This window comes from Ursus arctos, unplaced genomic scaffold, assembly GCF_023065955.2.
Source record: "Ursus arctos isolate Adak ecotype North America unplaced genomic scaffold, UrsArc2.0 scaffold_7, whole genome shotgun sequence".
In the NCBI taxonomy this organism is placed as follows: domain Eukaryota; kingdom Metazoa; phylum Chordata; class Mammalia; order Carnivora; family Ursidae; genus Ursus; species Ursus arctos.
The window spans coordinates 35,031,425-35,052,938 of record NW_026623089.1 but is presented as its reverse complement, the minus strand read 5'-3'; the positions used below and the strand labels follow the sequence as shown (position 1 = coordinate 35,052,938).

At 39.3% G+C, this 21,514-nt stretch overlaps 1 long non-coding RNA gene across 1 annotated transcript in view; it reads right to left on the bottom strand.

The window, feature by feature from the left end:
* The window catches only part of LOC123000200 (uncharacterized), an 86,772-nt gene extending 65,852 nt beyond the window's left edge, over window positions 1–20,920 (bottom strand). The window contains exons 1-2 of the long non-coding RNA XR_006408039.3: window positions 20,767–20,920; window positions 19,530–19,665 (exon numbers count right to left, since the gene is read on the bottom strand). This is a non-coding gene — a long non-coding RNA (uncharacterized LOC123000200). The remainder of the gene's footprint in view (window positions 1–19,529; window positions 19,666–20,766) is intronic.
* Window positions 20,921–21,514: the final 594 nt, after the last annotated feature.

Here is a 21,514-nt window from a genome sequence, read left to right as displayed (position 1 = left end):
AATAGAAATGAATTAAGTTCTCCATTCAAAAGGTATAGATTGGCTAAATGGATAAAAAAAAAAACAAGGAAACATACTACATGTGGCCTACAGAAACTTTAAGGACACACATTGGCTCAAAGTGAAATGGAAATGGTTGGAAAATGATATTCTATGCAAATGGAAAACAAGAGCAAGACAAAATCAATATTAGACAAAATAGACATTAAGTCAAAAAATGTTAAGACAAAGAAAATCGTAATAAAAGTATGGTATTGGCATAAAAATAGGCACATAGCCCAATGGAGCAGAAATCAAGAGCCTGGACATAAACCCACACATGTATGGTCAATATTTGACAAGGGAGCCAAGAATATTCAATGCGGAAAAGATAGTCACTTCAATAAATGGTACTGGGAAAATCAGATGTTTACATGCAAAACTGGACCCCTATCTTACACCACACACAAAATTTAACTCAAGGTGGATAAAAGATTTAAATGTAAGACCTGAAAACTTGCAAGTTATACATACATCCAATAAGAGGTTAATATCCAAACTACGTAAGGAACTCTTACAACTCAAAAACAAAAACAAAAATAATAATCTGAATAAATGGGCAGAGGACCTGAGTAGATATTTTTACAAAGAAAACAACTGGCCAACAAGTCCATGAAAAGATCCTCAACACCACTCATGAAGGAAATGCAAATCAGAAGCACAAGGAGCTACCACTGAATACTCAGTAGGACGGTGATTATCAAAAAGAGGAATTGTTAGTTCGCCAACTGGCACAGAAGGCAAAAAGAGACCAAAGAGGTAACCCACTCCAGACTGGAAGGTGGCAGTTTTAATTAGCAAGGCAACTTATAGACACGGCTTGTCCATGGCAGCCAAAATACATGTAGATCTCCGCACCTTCCTGCCACAATCTTAGAAGCTATACTTGAGTTTAGTCCTTATTAATTCATATGCTGGGCCGGGACCTCTACCTTCTTCCCTCTTTCAGTGGTGCGTGTTTTATGCCTAGTGTAGTGTGTTTCAACAGCAGCTTGGTGCAGGATCCCAAGAGTGAGCAATAACTCACCCATCCCAGTACAATGGCCCCCTGCAAAGTCTAGTAGGTAATCTCTTTTTTCCAGGCATTATGGGACTTGGTGTTCTCAGCAGCATAGCACATCCATACATGGTGAGAGTCAGGGCAATGGATGTTTTCCCTTATTGTACTGAGTGTCTCAGCAGGGCTACCAGTCTGGCATATGTGGCAACCGGCCTCACTGGTCGATCACTCAAATGTATTAAAGCCTGGGACAGTACTTTATTCCACCTGGCCAAGGTGGTTTTACTTGTTACAAATTAAGTTTGCTTTTTAATATACCATTTTTTCTATGAACCCTGTTGCTAGGAATCCTGTTCCTGCCTTATAGCAGCAATGAAGCCTCTCCACTCCTGTTCTTCCGCCCAGTCTTATACATCAGGAAACAGGATCCCAGATCACCGATGAGGGCATCTGTCCATAGTACTCAGCTTCTCTAACCCCCTAGTGGTGGCAGCCTGGTTTGCACAGTGACAGGGGAAGATATGGGTCAGGCCAGATGCGGTCTCCACATAACCCAAGGCATATTTAGACCTTACACTCAAAGGGACGGAGCCGATATAATCAACTTGTCTGTCTATAACATGCTGGCAACTCTGGTAGGTGGCCCCTGACTTCTTTGGCAGTTGCTCTGGGTGTTGTGTAGAACACACAGGATGTGTTGTTACTATATCAACCCAGTCATTGTGTTTCAAGAGCATTCTGGCTTCCTTAGCAATCCGCCATCGCCCTCTGGGTGATGCAGTGGTTGCTCTTATGCACCCAATCTGTTGTACTTATCGAGGGTTCAGTTGCTAGCGTTCGTACCTGGGCTAGGACATCAGCTTCCTGATTGCCACAGGATGTCAGCGCCCTATGAGCAGGGAAGGGGTAAGACTGAGGATTGCCTCAGGCTCCTGCAGACAAACCCAAACGTCTTTCCACATTTCCTGACCCCACGAGGCTCTGTTCACGATCATCTGCCCATCAGCTTCCCGTTGTCCAGCAATAGGGTCAATCCTTTTAGAACGGCTCAATGGTGAGTGCAAAGGGTTAACAGCTAGGATTCATGAGTGATCACGAGCAAAACTCATGAGTGATCACGAGCAAAACGGCTGACTTCGGGCCACTGGCTATTGCCACTCTTTCCTGCTCCAAGGAGAACAGATTCTTATTGAACTTCTCTATAATAATTGGGAAACAATTACGTTGTCACGAAAATAAGAATACTGAGAGTGAGTTCCAGAAAGACAAGGTAGGGAGAAAAAGAGGTTTTCATCTTTGTTTACAAAGGTATAGGTTGGCAAATTGTGGATAGTTTGAGAAAAAAATGTTTTTTTAATCTGGAAAAAAAGAACCAATGATGTTTCAAACAAAAAAACCCTTAGAAATTATGATCTTCCTCGTTAGTTTTTCCATCAAAGTTCTGTTGATTCTTACTCAGTTTAGTGTTATGATCAGTGGCTATCAGAGTCTTTTCCATGAATCTCCTTGAGAGTAGATCTTAAGTGTTCTCACCACATATACACCCACACCCCAAAAGTAACTATGTGAGGCAATAAACATGTTAACGGATCTTATTGTGGTAATAATTTCACAATCTATACATGTATCAAATTATCACATTCTACACCTTGAACTTACACAAGATTGTATGTCAATTATATCTCAAAGCCGGAGGAAAAAAGGAATTCAGCAATCATTTTGAACTGACTGAGAATGAAAATGTATCAGTATCTGAGAAGTCGCTAAAGCGGTGCTGGAGGAAACTTATGACAGTCAACACTTACTAGAGAAGATAGATCTCAAATAATACTCACCTGTATAAACAAGTGACCTGAGCCCAAACCAAAAATCAGAATAGAAATCAGTAAAATCAAAAACAGAAAAATGGTGAAGAAAACACAATGAAACCAAATGCTAGTTCATTGAGAAGATCAGTAATATTGATAAACATCTAAGAAGACTGCTGAAGGGAAAAAAGACTTTAAAATGTCATCATTGAGGAGCAGCTGGCTGGTTCTCCCCATAGAGCATGCAGCCCTTCATCTCAGGGCTGTAAGTTCAACCCCATGTTGTGTGTAGAGATTGCTTTAAAAAAAGTAAAAATCTTAAAAAAAAAAACAAAAACAAAACATACACAGGTGTTAGCATTAAAAAAAAATGAGGTGACACTACTTCGGACAATAGAGTAAAAAGGGAGTATCATACATTTGAGCCAATAAATTAGGCAACTTACATCAAATGGGTGCATTTCTTGAAAAAACACAAACAACAATTATTTGTGAATAAGGTCTGTTCTGCTCCGTTTAGTACAGAATATGGGTTATCTCCAGTGCCACTCCTGATCTAGAAAGGGAAGGATGGGACCTAGAGAATTTAAATACCCTAAGACACTCTCCTTATCAAGAGTCATCAGGTTTTCTTCATTAAGTATTCTCCTTGTTGCTGAAAGTTTTTGGTTTCCAGAATTTCATAAAAGTAGATTATGCCCATTTTGCCAGTTTTTTTCCATAGCTTTTATGGCAGATGTACTCTTGCAGTCCCTTACTGTTTTCACTGATGTCGTTCTCACAATTTTAGGATCATAGTGCAGTCTTAAAATCTAGTAAGGATAGCGCAAGGGGAAATTAGAGGCCAATTAAACTTAAGAACACGGATGCAAACCACCTAAATGAAATACCAATTTACTAAATTTAGCAATAAGTGTACATGTTAAGATAAACTTGTACTTACAACAGATATTTGGGGTTGGTTTAAATATACAAAGTATGGTAATATAAATTGTCACTAAGAAAAATCTTATCAAGCCAATTGCTGGAAAAGAATTCCATACAAGTCAATACCATCCAGGATTAACAGCTCTTAGTGAACTATGCATAGAAGTAAACATTTTCCCAAATACAAAGTATGCACTGAAAATCCACAGCATCTACCTTACTTAATAGGGCACAGTTTGGAGCCAGAGCTTTAAAGTTAGGAACAAGAATGCCCATCATCACTTCTTTCCAATATTTATATGGGAGATCTTCACCAGTGAGATAGGACAAGAAAAAAAGATTGTAAAGAAAGAAAACTTATTTTTCACTAGAACCCCCAAGAGATAGACATTTTAGACTTAACAGAAATGGAGTTCAGCAAATATCTTAACACAAGATCAATTTAGAAGAACCATTTGCATTTATGTTTACTAGAGAAAGTCATGTAAAAAAATAATTTGCTATGTCTGAACTTAAAGGAACAATATGTAATTTTGTGTGTTACATATGGAGACCATTACCATACTATGTATAACAGGATGAAATAGTACAAAGATGACAATTCTGCCCAAACTCTTCTATAACTTCAGTTCAACTATGAAAAAGAATTTCAACAGGGTCTTTTTTGTTTTGTTTTGTTTTTAGACTACGCTGTTTTATTTAAAAAAAAAAAGGACAAAAGGCAAAGAACAGAATAGTTTTTAAGAACAGTGTGGGAAGACTTTAAAAGTTGTAACAAGTAAAAAAAAAAAAATTCTCCTGACAGGATAGGAAGCTCTGGAATAGAATCGTGCCTACACGAAAACCTACTTTATAACAAATACAGCACTTCAGATCACTGGTAAAAAGAAGAATAATGTGTGCTGGAATAATTAGAAGCAGGCTCTAGAACTTGAGAGGACACATGCAGGAGAAAGTCTTTTATATTCTTTAGTTGAAAGATTTCTAAATCAAGATTTTAAAAAAATTGGGAAATACTGATAAATTATGTGGCAAATCATATTTTCCGAAGATGGCCACAACAATATTCCCCATTCCATGTGCTCTGCTTCTAGCGGGATGAGTGTCAAAGTCACATGAAGGGGTGGGCTTTTGTGACTGTTTTGACTGAAGAACACTATAGAATTAACACTGCAAAATTCCAAGGCTGAGTCATTACAGGCAATACAGTTTCCACCTGGCTTGCTGAAACACACACACACACACACACACACACACACACACACACACACACACGCTAGAGTCTTGAACTGCCAAGTAAGCAGCTCAACTACTCCATGATGTCATGCTACGGAGAAAGCCAAAGAAGACACTACAAGACATCCTATAGGGAAGTTCCCACAGTACATGAGGAGAAATGCCCCATTAGTTTCCCACCATTCCAGTTCCAGCCACCATCCCACTGCAACCACAGAGGAGATGCTGAGCCAGAAGCACTCCGCTGCGCCCTTCCCCAAACTCTAACCCAAAGAAACCATGGGATAGAATAATGTAACTGTTACTGTTTTTAAGCCACTAAGTTATGGGCTCTCCTTCACACAGTGCTAAACACTGGAACAATCTGGCCATGGTAACATTGAAAGACTTCCATTCATCATAAAAAACAAAGAATAGAAAGAAAACCCACAGATTACAAGATGGTACTTGCATCCATACAACAGATGAAACATTACATGCAATGAATGCAAAAAATCTTCTCCAATAAAAAGGCAAACAAGCAAATGATAGAAGCAGCCAATTCAGGTAACCGCTTGAATGGCAAATACCATGTAAAAAGTTGCCTAATTTAGCCAGTGAATAGGAAGATAGACATGAAAATAAAGATGATACGGTTTCATTTCATCATAAAACAAACTTCAAAGACCAACAACAACAAACATCGTCAGAATATGGAGACTGGGGAACTTTCCTACACTGCTAATGTGGGTGGATGAATTGGTATGATTAGTTTAGAGAATTAAAGTTGCAAACACAGAGAAATTCCACTCCTACGTATAAATCCTACATAATTTCACCCACCTGTATAGCAGGACAGGTGTATGGAAATATTTATAGTAATATTGCATTCAGAAAAAAAAAAACACATCACGTCCAACACAGGAAAGTTAGTAATAAATGAGAGTATATTCAAAGGAATTGATGTATAACAGGTAAACTAGAATTATGGGCTTCAACATGGATGAATCTCACAAATATGTTGAATACATATGAAGTTCTTCATAGGAAACACAAAACCATTCAAAGCAACACAATGCATTGCTTTCTGGTGTGTAAATATGCATCAAGTATAAACAAACATATGAGAAAGAAACACCAAATTCAGGGTAATGGTTACCTCTGGGTAGGACACAGGGTAATCAAAGAGAGTTATTGAAGGGGAATTCCAGGCTGTTAATATTTTAAGTAGGAGATATGTTAGTGTTGGCTGCATTTTATTTTATACTTTGGTGTGTCTTAAGTATTGTATAATAAATTCGGTATTTTCAAAGACATAGTCAAGACACGACCCAAAGAAGAAAAGTTAGCACTGAAAAGAATCCTCCATCACAGAAGCAGGTCTACGTGGAAGCCTACAGTCATCCATAGAGACCCGGGGCTAGCAAGAAATACACAGATATGAGAAGACTGGGAGTCAATGGACAAAATGGAGGAAATGACTGCTTGCCTGACCTCTTACCATGGATCTCCTGCCATCCTCTGGCCGTACTTGCAGCCAAGTGAGTTCTCACTCTTCGGAGGGCAAACTTCTGTCAAATTTCAGTCCACACATGCTGCTTCCAATCATCTCCAAATTAAAGTCTCACCCAGAAGATTCCAGAAAGGCGGTCATGTGTCTATGTGATTCCCATAGAGAGGAATTCTGTCCTTCCTATAGATAAGACTGAGATACCCCATCATAGAATTGCTCTGCTTCTTGACAGCACCCAATACATACAGAGCAAAGCTTCACTTCTTTTGACCCTCCTAAAATTACCCCACCAAAGCCCAGACACCCTCTTATGGAGAAATCCCACAGGTCCTTGTGATGTGGGTTCACTGTCACTGCCATGTTTAGTAAAACCAACTTCAACTATAGGCATGTTCTGGGGGCATTTGGCTAGAGGGCACTTACATTTGCTGTCACCACTCTACAATGAAAACCAATCATAACGGATTTGGAGTGAAATCACATCGCTCAAGTTGTTCAGATAGCCATGCCAGCCACTTTGTGCGATGGAGAAGTGGATAGGAACCTGAAGTACGAGTACTAACCTACATCAAAACTCTAATCATCTCCAATGTCACACAATTTTCTCTTCAATCATGACTAAATGTGTTATGGTCTATTTGATTTTTTTCATCTGAGCAGAACACAAGAACTAATTTTTTTCATGCGGTGAAGAGGGAGGAAGAAGAGTTCAACTAGAAAATGCAAGTGTGCAGCCAAAGCAACCTTTTTCATGACACATCTCCAAAGGCAAGAGAAACAAAAGATAAAATGAACTTGTGGGACTTCATCAAGATAAAAAGCTTCTGCACAGCCAAGGAAACAGTCAAAAAACTAAGAGGCAGCCCACGGAATGGGAGAATATATTTGCAAATGACGCTACAGATAAAAGACTGGTATCCAAGATCTACAAAGAACTTCTCAAACTCAATACGCGAGAAACAAATAAACAAATCATAAAATGGGCAGAAGATATGAACAGACACTTTTCCAATGATGACATACAAATGGCTAACAGACACATGAAAAAATGTTCAAAATCATTAGCCATCAGGGAAATTCAAATCAAAACCACACGAAAATACCACCTTATGCCAGTTAGAATGGCAAAAATTGACAAGGCAAGAAACAACAATAGCTGGAGAGGATGTGGAGAAAGGGGATCCCTCCTACATTGTTGGTGGGAATGCAAGTTGGTACGGCCACTCTGGAAAACAGTGTGGAGGTCCCTTAAAAAGTTAAAAATTGAGCTCCCCTATGATCCAGCCATTGCACTACTGGGTATTTACCCCAAAGATACAGACGTAGTGAAGAGAAGGGCCATACGCACCCCAATGTTCATAGCAGCTTTGTCCACAATAGCTAAATCGTGGAAGGAACCGAGATGCCCTTCAACAGATGACTGGATTAAGAAGTTGTGGTCCATATATACAATGGAATATTACTCAGCTATCAGAAAGAACGAGTTCTCAACATTTGCTGCAACATGGATGGCACTGGAGGAGATAATGCTAAGTGAAATAAGTCAAACAGAGAAAGACAATTATCATATGATTTCTCTCATCTATGGAACATAAGAACTAGGAAGATCGGTAGGGGAAGAAAGGGATAAAGAAAGGGGGGGTAATCAGAAGGGGGAATGAAGCATGAGAGACTATGGACTCTGAGAAACTAACTGAGGGCTTCAGAGGGGAGGAGGGTGAGGGAATGGGATAGACTGGTGATGGGTAGTAAGGAGGGCACGGATTGCATGGTGCACTGGGTGTTATACGCAACTAATGAATCATCGAACTTTACATTAAAAACCAGGGATGTACTGTATGGTGACTAACATAATATAATAAAAAAAAATTAAAAAAAAAAAAAAGAAAATGCAAGTGTGAAAACATGGAGAAGGGACCATATCCCTAGGCTCGTAGCATGGCGAGTGTTTAAGTGTAGCCCAAGAGCAAGCTTGGTGGAAGAGATTAAATAGTGAGGGCATGTGTAAAAGGAATAGGTTTGGAAGGTTAGGCAGGGTCGCACATACTAGGTAGTAACTTTGGACTGTATTTTGTCCCCAACACACATTCTAAGCCATGGACGGAAGCAAAGTTGAGAGAGGACCAGGACTATGTTTTTAAAAGATAACTGAACGGAGTAAAAGATGAATTCAAGAGGAGAAAGAATTGATAGCCAATGGAAAGCCCATTTTATGAAACTGGTTTTGAAATTACCACCAAATATAGGAGATTATTCTCTATTTAAATCTTTCCACATCCAGGTGAGACAGCTTTGGTATTATTCCAACACCCATGGGTGTTAAACAACCGTAGTAACTCTTTTATATAACTCAGGGAACATTAAAGCAGCTTAGTTAAATGATGAGTTCTAATTACAGTTTAATTAGAAATAGAAAGCAGCGTAGTTAGAACATGGCTTCCTATAGCTAGTTACAGGGCTTCATCTGCACCTTTGTTGGAGATTTTAAAACCCTCTATAAGCTGAATTAAGGAAGACGGGGATTGTGAATATATTCTGCCAAACTCATGGGTTCCAGGAATCATTGCTAGGAAACATGGGACAGAAATGTCATCAGAAAGCCCCTGTATTTGTATCCATGCTTCTCAAACCCTGTTTAAAGTCTGCACCCAAGGGGTGCCGGGGTGGCTCAGTCAGTTAAGCATCTGACTCTTGGTTTCAGCTCAGGTCCTGATCTCATGGGTGGTGAGATTGAGCCCTGCCTCAGGCTCCAAGCTCAGGAGTCTGCTTGGATATTCTCTCCTTCTGCCCCTTCTTTCTCTCACTCTCTAAGATAAATCAATATTTAAAAAAGAAAAAAAAAAGCCTGCAACTAAAAGACCAAGGTGAAGGGTAATAGAATTTCATCTTGATTAGACTTAACACTGATCAAATGATAGGCATGAGAAGGGTGGGACTTTAGGATGTAGTCTCAGCTGAACAGGGAAGAGTACTGGTAAGGACTCTGATAGATAAGCTGCAAGAGGCGGAGTGACTGAACACAGGAAATAGTCTCTCCAAGCAGAAGAGACAACAATCAGAACAGGGGCTGCATCATAGCCTTGTGAATGCTTCATTCATGTATGCTGCCCCTGGTGTCTTAAAATGATTGTTTTCTGTACTTCCTTATATAGGATCCCACTCCTAGGGAGTCAGAAACAGCCACATTGCCTCTAGAAGATTTAAACTCCTTATAACAATAAAAGAAACAGTAAGTTTTGAGATTTTTTTACTTCTAAAATAGATTTTTTAAAAGCTATTAACAGAAGCAATTGTTTTCAAAGCCAAAACTTTTAAATTGCAGGAGACGGGCTTTGTTAAATCAAGAGGAGTCTCTTGCAAATCAAAGGGAAAGTTCTAAAAGAGCCGGGAACAACAGATTGAGCAAACAGGAGGAGGAGATTACACAGACTGAGCAGGGTGACCTGGGCTTGGAGAGACGGGGAGCTTAGCAGAGACTGGTTGGGACCACAAAGACAGTGGCCTCACAGAGAGGAGCGAACTGGCCACTTGTTGGCTCAAGAAGAAATGTTAAATGTTTATGAAGACTCGTTGTAATAGATTAAATATGTGCATAAAATATGGTCAGCAAAAAGCTTGTGCTTGAAAATATGTTGCACATTATGTCAATTGACCTAGAATATACAAAGAGCGTGCTTTAGTAGAGCCTGCCACAGTCCCAGGGACACATGGAGACACAGAAAGGATAGGCTGAAGGCTCTGTTCTGAATTTGGCCCTGAGTCACCTGAGCATCCAACTCAGCTGACGTTTGGTCATGTGCACAGAGATTCACCGCACCTTCCAGTTTGCCCTTCCCACCCCCACCTACGTGGCATCTCTCCTCATGCTAGTATTATAATGAGCTTTGGGGAAGGGACATAATAGAAGAGTAAAGTCATAAAGGAAGATGATTGGCTGGTCACTCAAAGGGAAGCCCCGAGACTGTGTGCCAAGATCATCCTGGACACAGTCGCCTGTCAGGACTCTCTCAGGCATGGTCACAACTAGGACAAATAAGTGGATACGTATGAATTCACTGCATTCCTGGTTTGCCTATTGACCCACTGTGGGAAAGGAATTCCAGAGGTGAGGTCATACGTCTATCATCACCATGAATTTAATTTTTTTGAAGAGGACACACTCTCTCTCTCTCTCACACACACACACACACACACACAATTAAAAAGTAATTCTTTAAATAAAATATAGCTTCATGAAAAGCTATAGACTTACTTTCTTCCTTTGGCCTCTCAGGAGTGAGAACATGCTCTTTTATTTTGTGCAGAGGCCTTTTGGGGATACCCTCCAGAGATTCAGCTGTAGGAAAGTGAGGCCAGCAAGACTGAGCAGAAGGTGAAGCTGACCTCCAGTGTTGTTGCAGCTGAACCTTATTCTCTCCTACAGGGAGCTCTGCACCTAGGACGGCCTTTCAGAATTATCTCCAATTGAGCATTAGAGCTAGGCCTTGGTGTCCTGTCTCAATCACTTATAGACCACAAGCCATCTCCTCTAGGGAGTGTAACCGTGAACGGGGCAGTTCATTGAAGCCAAGGGCAATTTCAGTGAAGGGTGGAGCCATGATCCCTTGGAAGCCAGTATTTCCAGCAATAGGGGTGAGTGTGTCAGCCCTGACGAGCCAGCACAGACTGCCAACATATATACAAGCTTCCACATCAAACCTGATCAGTCTAAGTATTAACATCAGAAACTACCATCTTCTAGGCAATTCTTTCAGTTCTCCCCTTCAAAGACTCCATGAACACAGGTAAGGTCTCCCATTACTACCTGCCCCCCAGACTACCAGCATTCATTTATTGACTACTGTCCTGGATTATGAACTGCTAGGGAAATCTGGGTCTGCCTGGAATGTGATGGATGGCTACACTGATTAGATACCAGCGAATCTTGAGAACACACACACACACACACACACACACACGGGGGAAAAAAAAAAAAGATTCCCATAGGAATGGGAATTTAATTTTTTCCCCTAGAATTTTACACACGATTAAATGTAAGCCACTCTGATGCCTTATAAGGTCAGCCCTGACAACAGTCACATGTGGCACAAACACTGAGTGGCTGCCTGGTATCCCTGTGAATCAAAGCAGCAGGAATGTTGGAACCCAGCAGTGGTGGTGTGTGCTGGTGGGCATGTCCTTCCCATTTTGCATCCTTTCCATTGTCGAAATAAATCAATCTGTTGGCCTCCAGTGGCTTTCTTCAGCACAACTCTGAACTCTTAATGGGATAGACAGACACAGGAAGGATAGAAAAAGCTCCCAAAGAAAAAAAGTATAATAATTTGGGAGAAAAGGTAAATATACAGGTTTTAAGTACAGTTTAAAATATAAGCTATCTAAATATGTATATTCATGCATACATGTGTGTGTTTTTATGTGTGACTAATATTGTAGAGTTTGTTTTTTTAAAGTCTTCCTCTGAGGTGGGACTTGAACTCATGACCTCCCAAACCCTCAAGAGTCACATGCTCAACCAACCGAGCCAACCAGGGACTTTTTAAGATTTACTTATTTGAGAGATAAACAGCATGAGCAGGGAAAGGGGCAGAGGGAGAGGAAAAAGCAGACACCCCCCCACCCCCCACTGAGCGAGGAGCTTGACACAGGGCTCTATCTCAGGACCCCGAGATCATGACCTGAGCTGAAGGCAGACGCTTAACGGACTGAGCCACCCAGGCACCCCCAGCCAGGGACCTTTCTATCTGCTCTTTCGTAACTTTATTATCTTCCAGGACCTAAGATGTCTTCTGCTAATCAGATGTTAACTTGAAGTTTAGAATTTCTACTTTCTTTCCTTTGGTTTAATTTAGAATATAAATTTAGTTACTTTAAAAAAAAGAAAACAGTATATATAGGCCAATGCCATTTTTCTTAAATTACTTCTTGCTATTAATCTAGTCATCTTTCTTTGAACTAATCCAGAGAACACATCTTGAGTGATGTTCAATTATTAAAGACGTATTTCTGTGTTGGAATTTAATGGGATTTTTTACTTTCCCTTTTTTTCCCTATAGTTTGCATTTTTAATATGCATGTATTTTTACAGATCAGTAAACTAAAGGGTAACATTACAATTTAAGAAAATAGGGAAGAAATTTAAAGCTTCTTTAAACCTTATTTCAGTATAAGTGGATCATCTCCTTATTCCCATTTAATCAACTTCAACCTCAAGGTGAAGCAAAAAACCACAGACAGAGGGAGCCCTGCCTTTGATCCTAGAGAACATCTGTAATTGAGAACGGTCAGAAGCATGGTATTAGGAGGGAGGGCTCTTTTTACTTCCATTTCTTAACTTATTCTTAATTTGTGTGTATCCTCAAAATAAGCCTCCTGGAGGGAATATGAAATATGGCTAGGAAAACCTTGTGAATCAGATGAACCCCCTACTGGGGTCACATTTTTAAAAATTTTTTTTATTATATGTTAGTCACCATACAGTACATCATTAGTTTTTGATGTAGTGTTCCAGGATTCATTGTTTGCATATAACACCCAGTGCTCCATGCAATATGTGCCCTCCTTAATACCCATCACCGGCCTATCCCAATCCCCCACCCCCTCCCCTCTGAAGCCCTCAGTTTGTTTCCCAGAGTCCATAGTCTCTCGTGGTTCATTCCCCCTTCTGTTTACCTCCCCTTCATTCTTCCCTTCCTTCTCCTACTGATCTCCCTGATATTTCTTATGTTCCACAAATGAGTGAAACCATATAATTGTCTTTCTCTGCTTGACTTATTTCAATTAGCATAATCTCCAGTCCCATCCATGTTGCTGCAAATGTTGGGTAATCATTCTTTCTGATGGCTGAGTAATATTCCATTGTATATATGAACCACATTTTCTTTATCCATTCATCTGTTGAAGGGCATCTCGGCTCTATCTACAATTTAGCTATTGTGCACAATGCTGCTATGAACATTGGGGTACGTATGGACCTTCTCTTCACTACGTCTGTATCTTTGGGGTAAATACCCAGTAGTGTAATTGCTGGGTCATAGGGTAGCTCTATTTTTAACTTTTTGAGGGACCTCCACACTGTTTTCCAAAGTGGCTATACCAACTTGCATTCCCACCAACAGTGTAAGAGGGATCCCCTTTCTCCACATCCTCTCCAACATTTGTTTCTTGCCTTGTCCATTTTTGCCATTCTAACTGGTATAAGGTGGTATCTCAACATGGCTTTGATTTGAATTTCCCTGATGGCTAATGATTTTGAACAGTTTTTCATGTGTCTGTTAGCCATTTGTATGTCTTCATTGGAAAAGTGTCTGTTCATATCTTCTGCCCATTTTTTGATTTGATTCTTTGTTTCTCGTGTATTGAGTTTGAGAAGTTCTTTATAGATCTTGGATACCAGCCTTTTATCTATAGTAAACAAAGCTGGGAGCATCACGTTGCCGGATTTCGAGCTATACTACAAAGCTGTGATCACAAAGACAGCATGGCACTGGCACAAAAACAGACACATAGACCAATGGAACAGAATAGAGACTCCAGAAATGGACCCTCAGCTCTATGGTCAACTAATCTTTGACAAAGCAGGAAAAAGCATCCAGTGGAAAAAAGACAGTCTCTTCAATAAATGGTGCTGGGAAAATTGGACAGCTACATGCAAAAGAATGAAACTTGACCACTCTCTCACGCCATACACAAAGATAAACTCCAAATGGTTGGAAGACCTCAATGTGAGACAGGAATCCATCAAAATCATAGAGGAGAACATAGGCTGTAACCTCTTCGACATCGGCTACAGCAACTTCTTTCATGACCCATCTCCAAAGGCGAGAGATACTGGGGTCACCCTTGAAGCTGCAGATTAACAGGTAGAGCAAAGGAGGAGCAAATTTTAGTGAACTGAATAGGTAAGGGTTAATTTTTTTCATGTTTCTTGCAGTTTGGGGAGTTCCGTTTTTAAGAAGAATTAAAACACATACAATGGAGGCATAAAGATCGTTTCTAATTTCATTTTCCAGCAGCAGTCACCATTAACATTTTAGTTTAATTACAGGGGTTTTTCTAGGCATTTTGATTGGCACGATCAAACTGAGTAATATTTATACTGTTTGCTCCATGTGACATTGAAAAGTTTATCAACTTATACAGTTATGCAAATACATGATCATGAAGAAATTAGAAAATATAAAGTTAATCATCCTGCCACCTAGATATAAGAATTTGTCATGCCAACTGCCAAGCTTTTTTAAAGGGTAAAATTAAACAAACTCTGGATAGCTTATTTAAATGATAGACAGTGAACATTCTAGATACCTCTACTTTTTTGCTATTATAGAACTTAAATTCAAATGCTTTAAGATATACCCTTATATTTTACTCAGGAGAAAGTTCTAGTGGTGAAATTGTGGAGTCAAACTGTAACATTTTAAAAATTATTTCTGATTTTTTAGAAATAGGTTTGTGCCAATGTGTAGTTTTACCAGAAGTACCTAAGAATGTTCACTTCCTATTTTGGGTATTACTAAATTTAGCCTACTCATCCAGTAGAAAAAACAAATCCTTTTTCATTATCTTAATTTGTGTGCCTTGGATTATTCTCAAGGCTAAGGAATTTCATAGAATTACTAGGTCTTTCTTCTAGACTTTCCTTATTGACATGGCTATTTGTTTATGATATTTACTTATTCCTTTATCATCTGTTCAGTATGTTTTTAAGTTTTTATATAATTGAATTAGCTAACATTCCAGAGTGAAACTAAGTAATAACGTAACAGAACCTTTGTTCTTATCTTGGTTTTAAGAAGAATAAATCTCATCTTCCAACCAGTAGACATATCTGTTCATTTGAGAGTAATAATTCTTCTAATCCTATTGTATTCAACTTATTTTTAAGATCAGGATGGGTTTCAAATTTTATCCAATGGCTTTCTAGGATCTATGCTTTTTTTATTTAATAAATGATACCTCATTTTTTCTAATATCGAACTTCTTTGCATTCTTGAAATTCACCCTCCTTGGCATTCAAGGTTTGGATCTGTTCCATCTCTTTTCATTTTCAAAAACACCAGTTGTGCATATATTAGACCTCCTTTATTTACTTTTGTAAACATTAGACCACCTTTATTCTTTTTAAGTTTTATTAGTTTTATAGGATTTTCCCAAGCCATCCACCCTATCTTTGCTAGAATTTTCATTACTATTTTTCTACGTTGTTACTGTCATTCTGTAAGGTCTTAGGTTTTGCTTTCATTTCTGAGCTTTTCCAACATATTTTTTGGATTGTTATCTTTTAATCTTCTGAGCTTTTATTTTTAGAAGAATTACATTATCTGTAATTTTTTTGAGAATATAGAGAACTATTGAACTCAACCTTTCTTGTGTTTCTTTGCAGTTCCTTTTATAATGTATGTTGTTTGTTTTCTTCGAAGATTTTTACCCATCTTTGAATGATTCATCTGTCAGATTCTAGAAGAATAACATTCTATGGAGGTAGGGAGTTGTGAGCTGGTGATCTGCAGCCTCATCTTTCTCCTTTACCTTCTCTCTAAATCTTCTAGTATCCTAGAAGCAGAGTTGGGGGGACAGGGGAAGCACAGAAGATCATAACTAACCATAGGGCTCTGAAGTCACCTGCTTGGTTCCTAGGTCAATGACACCACTTACTACCTCAAGGCCAAATAACTAGTATTTTTATTTCTTTTTATACATAAAACGGGGATAGCAGTATTTCCTGTATGAAAATTAAATGAGCTAATACTTAACCTTGAGCAGTTCCTGCCATATACTAGTTATGGTATAAAGTTTAACATTATCATTAAGTATTATTGTCCTGTGACCTTTCTGCTGCTATTTGCAACTGCTGCCTTCCTTTCCTTAAGACACTCTACTCCAGGTATTCACCTCGATTATGAGAGCTGGTTAGAGACAATAGAAAGGACACAAGGTATACTGTTCAGTTACACTTCCTGGACTTCCTGTGGTTTTGAACTAAGAATGTGTAGGGACATCCCCCATCTCCCACAGATGATCCATTCCTCCAGCTGTAGTCAGAAGTTCAATGGACTCCCCCCACCCCCCCTTTTCAGGACTACAGCACTAATTTGAGGAGAGATCTGTATCTTGCCCAGGGTCAAGAGCACCTCTCAGCAAGCTCTCTTCTCAGTAGAGAGCACACATTTGGCCAGTACTTTGTAGTTCTGGGTTATAGTAGACATCATTCTCTTTTATCATAGTAGACAGTAGTTCACTCTTTCTTGCCCTTTCTGGTAGATTTTAAATAGGGGAATAAATATGCCTTAACTTGGAGATTTCTACCAGAAACCTGGAGTTAGTTTCAATAGCTTAAGCATGGTCTGAAAGAACTCACTTGTAAAGCGCTCCAGGATAAAGCCTCACCAATGGTGAATCCTTAGGAAATTATAAAATCCAGCATGGTCATTACATTACTTACATTCCTACTGAAGACCTGTTACGAGTGGATATTTTCCAAAATGTCACTGAGACTTCCTGTTTTATTATTTTTCTTGTTTTTTTTTTTTTTAAATGGCTTTGGTGTTTCTTATTATAACACCTTTTTCATTGCAAATACTGTGTATATGTGGTCTTTCTCCCTTACTTTCATTGCCAGGACCTTGGCTATTTATTGGTCTTTCCAAAAAGCCCATTTATGGTTTTATTTGCTTTTATCCTTATTGATCTCGTCTTCTATTTTCCTTAGCTTAATTTTTAATTTTTCAAGATTCTCAAATAGAATGCCTGATTTCATTCTTTGTTGTTAATGATAAACCATTTGTAGTGAATCATTTTGCTCTGAATTTAGCTTGGTGATGTTAAACTATCATTTGTTTGCATACGTATTTTAATGATAATGAAATAGTCTATGGTCTACATAAAAAAGACTACAAAATACTGAACTGTTCATTTTCTGCTTGTAGGTTAGTTCCATTTTGTGGGTAGTTATAAACAATTCTATTAAAAATACTACTTTTTCTGGATATAATACAGGTTATAAAAAACTTGAAAATTCATAAAAGCTAAAAGAACATTTTCCACTAAAAAAAAAAATCTAGGATATATTTAATGTTCCCTCAGCCTTTTATGGAGTTAAGTATTATTTTCATAACACTATAGTATGTTTACTGATTGTCAAAGAAATATATCACCATCTGCTTAGTATCAGTGACCTGTGACACTAACGGTGGTAAATGACAGATATTGTCAGTCAGAGGCTAATGTTAATACTTTTGTTTACTGCCCTGAAATGGTCTTTGGTTTAATTTTATGGAAAAAAGTTCGGTCATCTTTTCAAGTCATGGGAATTTCACTAGTAGGTTAGTAAAAGATATACCTGACACTATGTACCACTATAAGCAACGAATTCAACCATGTTTTCCATAAAACTCTGGAGAAAAGGTGGTGATTGGTTAGAGAAGGCTCTGACAAAGAACCAGAAGTCACTGGAGATACCCAGTGGGTGTGATGAGGAGATTGAGGTCTTCCAGGAACAGTGCTAGGAACTGAATGGTCACGTGATAAAGTGATGAAATTGTAAGAAATGTTGAAGGATATGGAGAACAGGTCTTTTGGGAATAGAACATTAGAATGAGGTAATGGCTGGGAAATTTCCCCAATTAGAATACATGAAATCTCCGACTGAATAAGCACCAGAAGTCCTAAACAAAATAAGATATCTACATCTTCTACTCCTAGAAATAGCAGAATGTCAAAGATACTGAATATAGAAATTTAAAAGTCATAGGAAGAGAAAGAGGCCGATTACTTTGTAAGAGGGAATAAACTGATAGCACAGTTCTCAGTAGCAAAACAGACCAGAAAAAAGGAGGAAATTGAGGCCCAGAGAGGTCACATATGCTCCACAAGGACTGGTAACTAGGGGTGCTCGAGTTCCTTTAAATAAGGTGGTCTGACTCTGAAGCTCACATTTTTCAACATTGCAATGCCCCTTTCTGGAAAATATGCTGGACAGTTGTCTTTAACTTTTTACAATGATGAAAGAACCTATTTATCTCAATTCAGTAACTGAAATAGTGAGAAGAACCATGTGTGTGTCTTTTAGCATATATGAAATTGATCTAACTAGAATTAATGATGTTTATAAAAATTCAAAAGTAGAGTTTAGAGCACTCATCGCAAGTGGTAGGATGGATTGTAGAGTTCCACACTGGGTCCAATTACATTATATTTAGACATGACTAAAGCTGAAATGCTCTTGACAATGTCATCCAAAAATGGAAGGTGGGTGAATTTTAATGGATAAAAATATTTCCAATTTTTAATTAGGCATGCCATGTGTAGTAAATTGAGATCTGTTGATTAAGATTTCTCCATTTCCCACATCATCTCTAAAGCATATGATCTTGAATATAAATGAGCTGGGCAACAGATCTTTAATTTAGGGAGTGTTACACATGTATTTGGAATTTCAATAATAGAAGAAATTATTTTTAAGATGGGACAGATTTTCTTTTGTAGCTCATTACCTAGTTCTGAAATATTCCCAAATAGAGGGATCAAAGGATGGTGGTTGAAATAAATATTTGACCTCCCACAGTGAATTCTTTGAAGGACAATACATATTAGCATATATATAAATTAGGTCACAGCTCAAGTAGTGTGAAAGACATTGAATTCTTCAAATATTCTCACATTTCCCTGTATCAACCAATGTTTCAGCATTGCATGGCACAAATGAAAACTACTCAATTTACCAGAAGAGTCCCAGAAAACTGCTCTTCTGAAATTATTAATAATTTCCTTTATTGACAAAAGCTATTAAATTAGTGGCCAGAGAATGGTCAAAGGACTGGAATAGGCTCAATAGTCTGGTATTAAATGGGAACTATTTTCATATAATACTGCAAAGCTCACTTTCTAATAAATGACAGGCCTACTGGGAGGTGAGTAGTATAGCTGGAGCTTAAAAGATTGAGTTTAAATCCTTCTTATCCTATAACCTTGGAAAAGTTACTTGAAATCTCTGTTCTTTCATGTGGATAAAAGAGATAATACTTACTTTCAGGCTTTCGGTGAGGATTAGACAAGATAAGGCATACAGTGGGAACTCTACAACTGGGAGTCATTTTTATCTCCAGTGAAATTGTGCCAGTGTATGATAGGAGGAGCTGTCTGGGAACTCCCGGGTTCTGGTCCTGTCATAAAAGGCAGACAGTCACACATACCTGATAAAGGTGTAGAGCCTGGGTACCCTAAAGAGACAACCCCAAGAGTTGGTTTATTTGGATCTAGAATTCCCCAGTCCCACCCTACGGTCAATGGAGTCTAGCCCAAAGATCCAAACCTTCACACCGGAGAGGCTTTCTGTCCACCATGACTGTTCTTGGCAATTCATGCCATGTGGGTAGACAGATATTCCTCAGCCAATAAAACCACCCAGCAAAGAAGGTACAAGTGACATGGAAATCAACTGGGATGAGGGGGTGAAGGTTCAGCCTATTCTGTTCCATTCTAGGACTTGGGCTAATGGGACAGAGCCTCCCAAGCAAGGGGTCCAAATGTCCGGTCAGTTCCAGCCTTTGACATTTCTCATGCTACTCCAAAGGACGAGTTACTTAATCTTGGCAAATGTCTCTCCTCGGCTAGTAACCTGGTCTATTAGCACATTCCTCAAACCAGCCCAGACACTTTTCACCAAGCACGGTCCCAGCCCTTACCTATCAGGAAAGAAGCAGGCCTGGGAGGAGGGCTACTAGCCCTTGCCTTGCTCCCCTGGTGCCCGTCCTAGAGCTTCACTTCCTACAATAGAGCTCACGTCTCTGAGAGCCTCCATTCGTGCACTGTGAAGTTATTGAGCACTCATCATACTACAGGAGTCCTGTTTGAGTGCTGCAAATTCAAGAACATGCTAAGTGCTTTTCTATATGGATTCTTATTTAAGATCCCCAACGGTGGGGGCGAAAGGGCAAGAAATCAGTAAACTAACATGAATGACACAAACATGAAGTTGGAGGGTCTCTTTTAAAGCTGAGATCCTTGCCACTTCACCTATCAAAAACCCTGATTTTTGGTCTTCTGACCAGTTAGTATCCATCAGTCCCAGCTCTGTTCCCCCGGAGCACTCTTTAACCCTATTACACCATTTCTTTCACCTTCATCTTGTAATATGGCCTCTTGTTGGATTCAGAGCTCCATGAGGGCAGTCAATGGGTGATGTATAGCTTAATAATCTCAGCTTCCCACATAGAGGAGATAGCAATGCATAATGGAAAACACAGCATCAACACTACACCTACCTGGAGAGGACGCCTCTCGACGATAAACAGATCAAAGAGCCCAGGATGAAGAAGTCACGTGGCAGAGGAGTGTGCACTGTTGTGTTTATACCTCTTGGCAGTCCCCAGGGTCATAGCCACCAACTACAAGTCCAGAGATCAGAGTGCTGGCCCGGGCCAGAGCGAGTGAACAAACCTTGGGCATCTCCCAACATCTAATTCACAAGCACAGCCTATCTGGTCGACCTTCAAATTCAATTTTAATTCAGCCACTCCTCACCACCCAAGTCCACCCATATGCCTCACCTGGTTTTCTGTGGAAGCCTCCTAGTTGGCCACTGTCCCCACCCCACAGTCTGTTACCAATCTAGCTGACAGAGCCTTTTAAAAACTGTGTATCACATCCCAGTTCAAAACCCTCCAATTGATTCCCATCACACTTAAAATCCACTTAAAATCCAAAGCTTCTGCCATAGTCCAAAATGCCACCTATGGTTGTGCCCACTTCTCCCAGACCATTCCTACCTTGTTTCCTTCCACGCCCCCCTCACCCCACCCACCTTCTTGCTATTCTGTGAGCACATCTAATATGTTTCTTCCCCAGGGCCTTCGTCCTGCCTCTTTCTTCTGGCACTTTCATTTTGGATATCCTTAAGACTCACTGCTCGTATTATTCAAGCGCAGATGCTACCTCTTCCGAGAGGTCTCTCCCATCCTCTCCATCTAACATACCATCCCAATTATTTGTGATTCTCACACTCCTTATGCT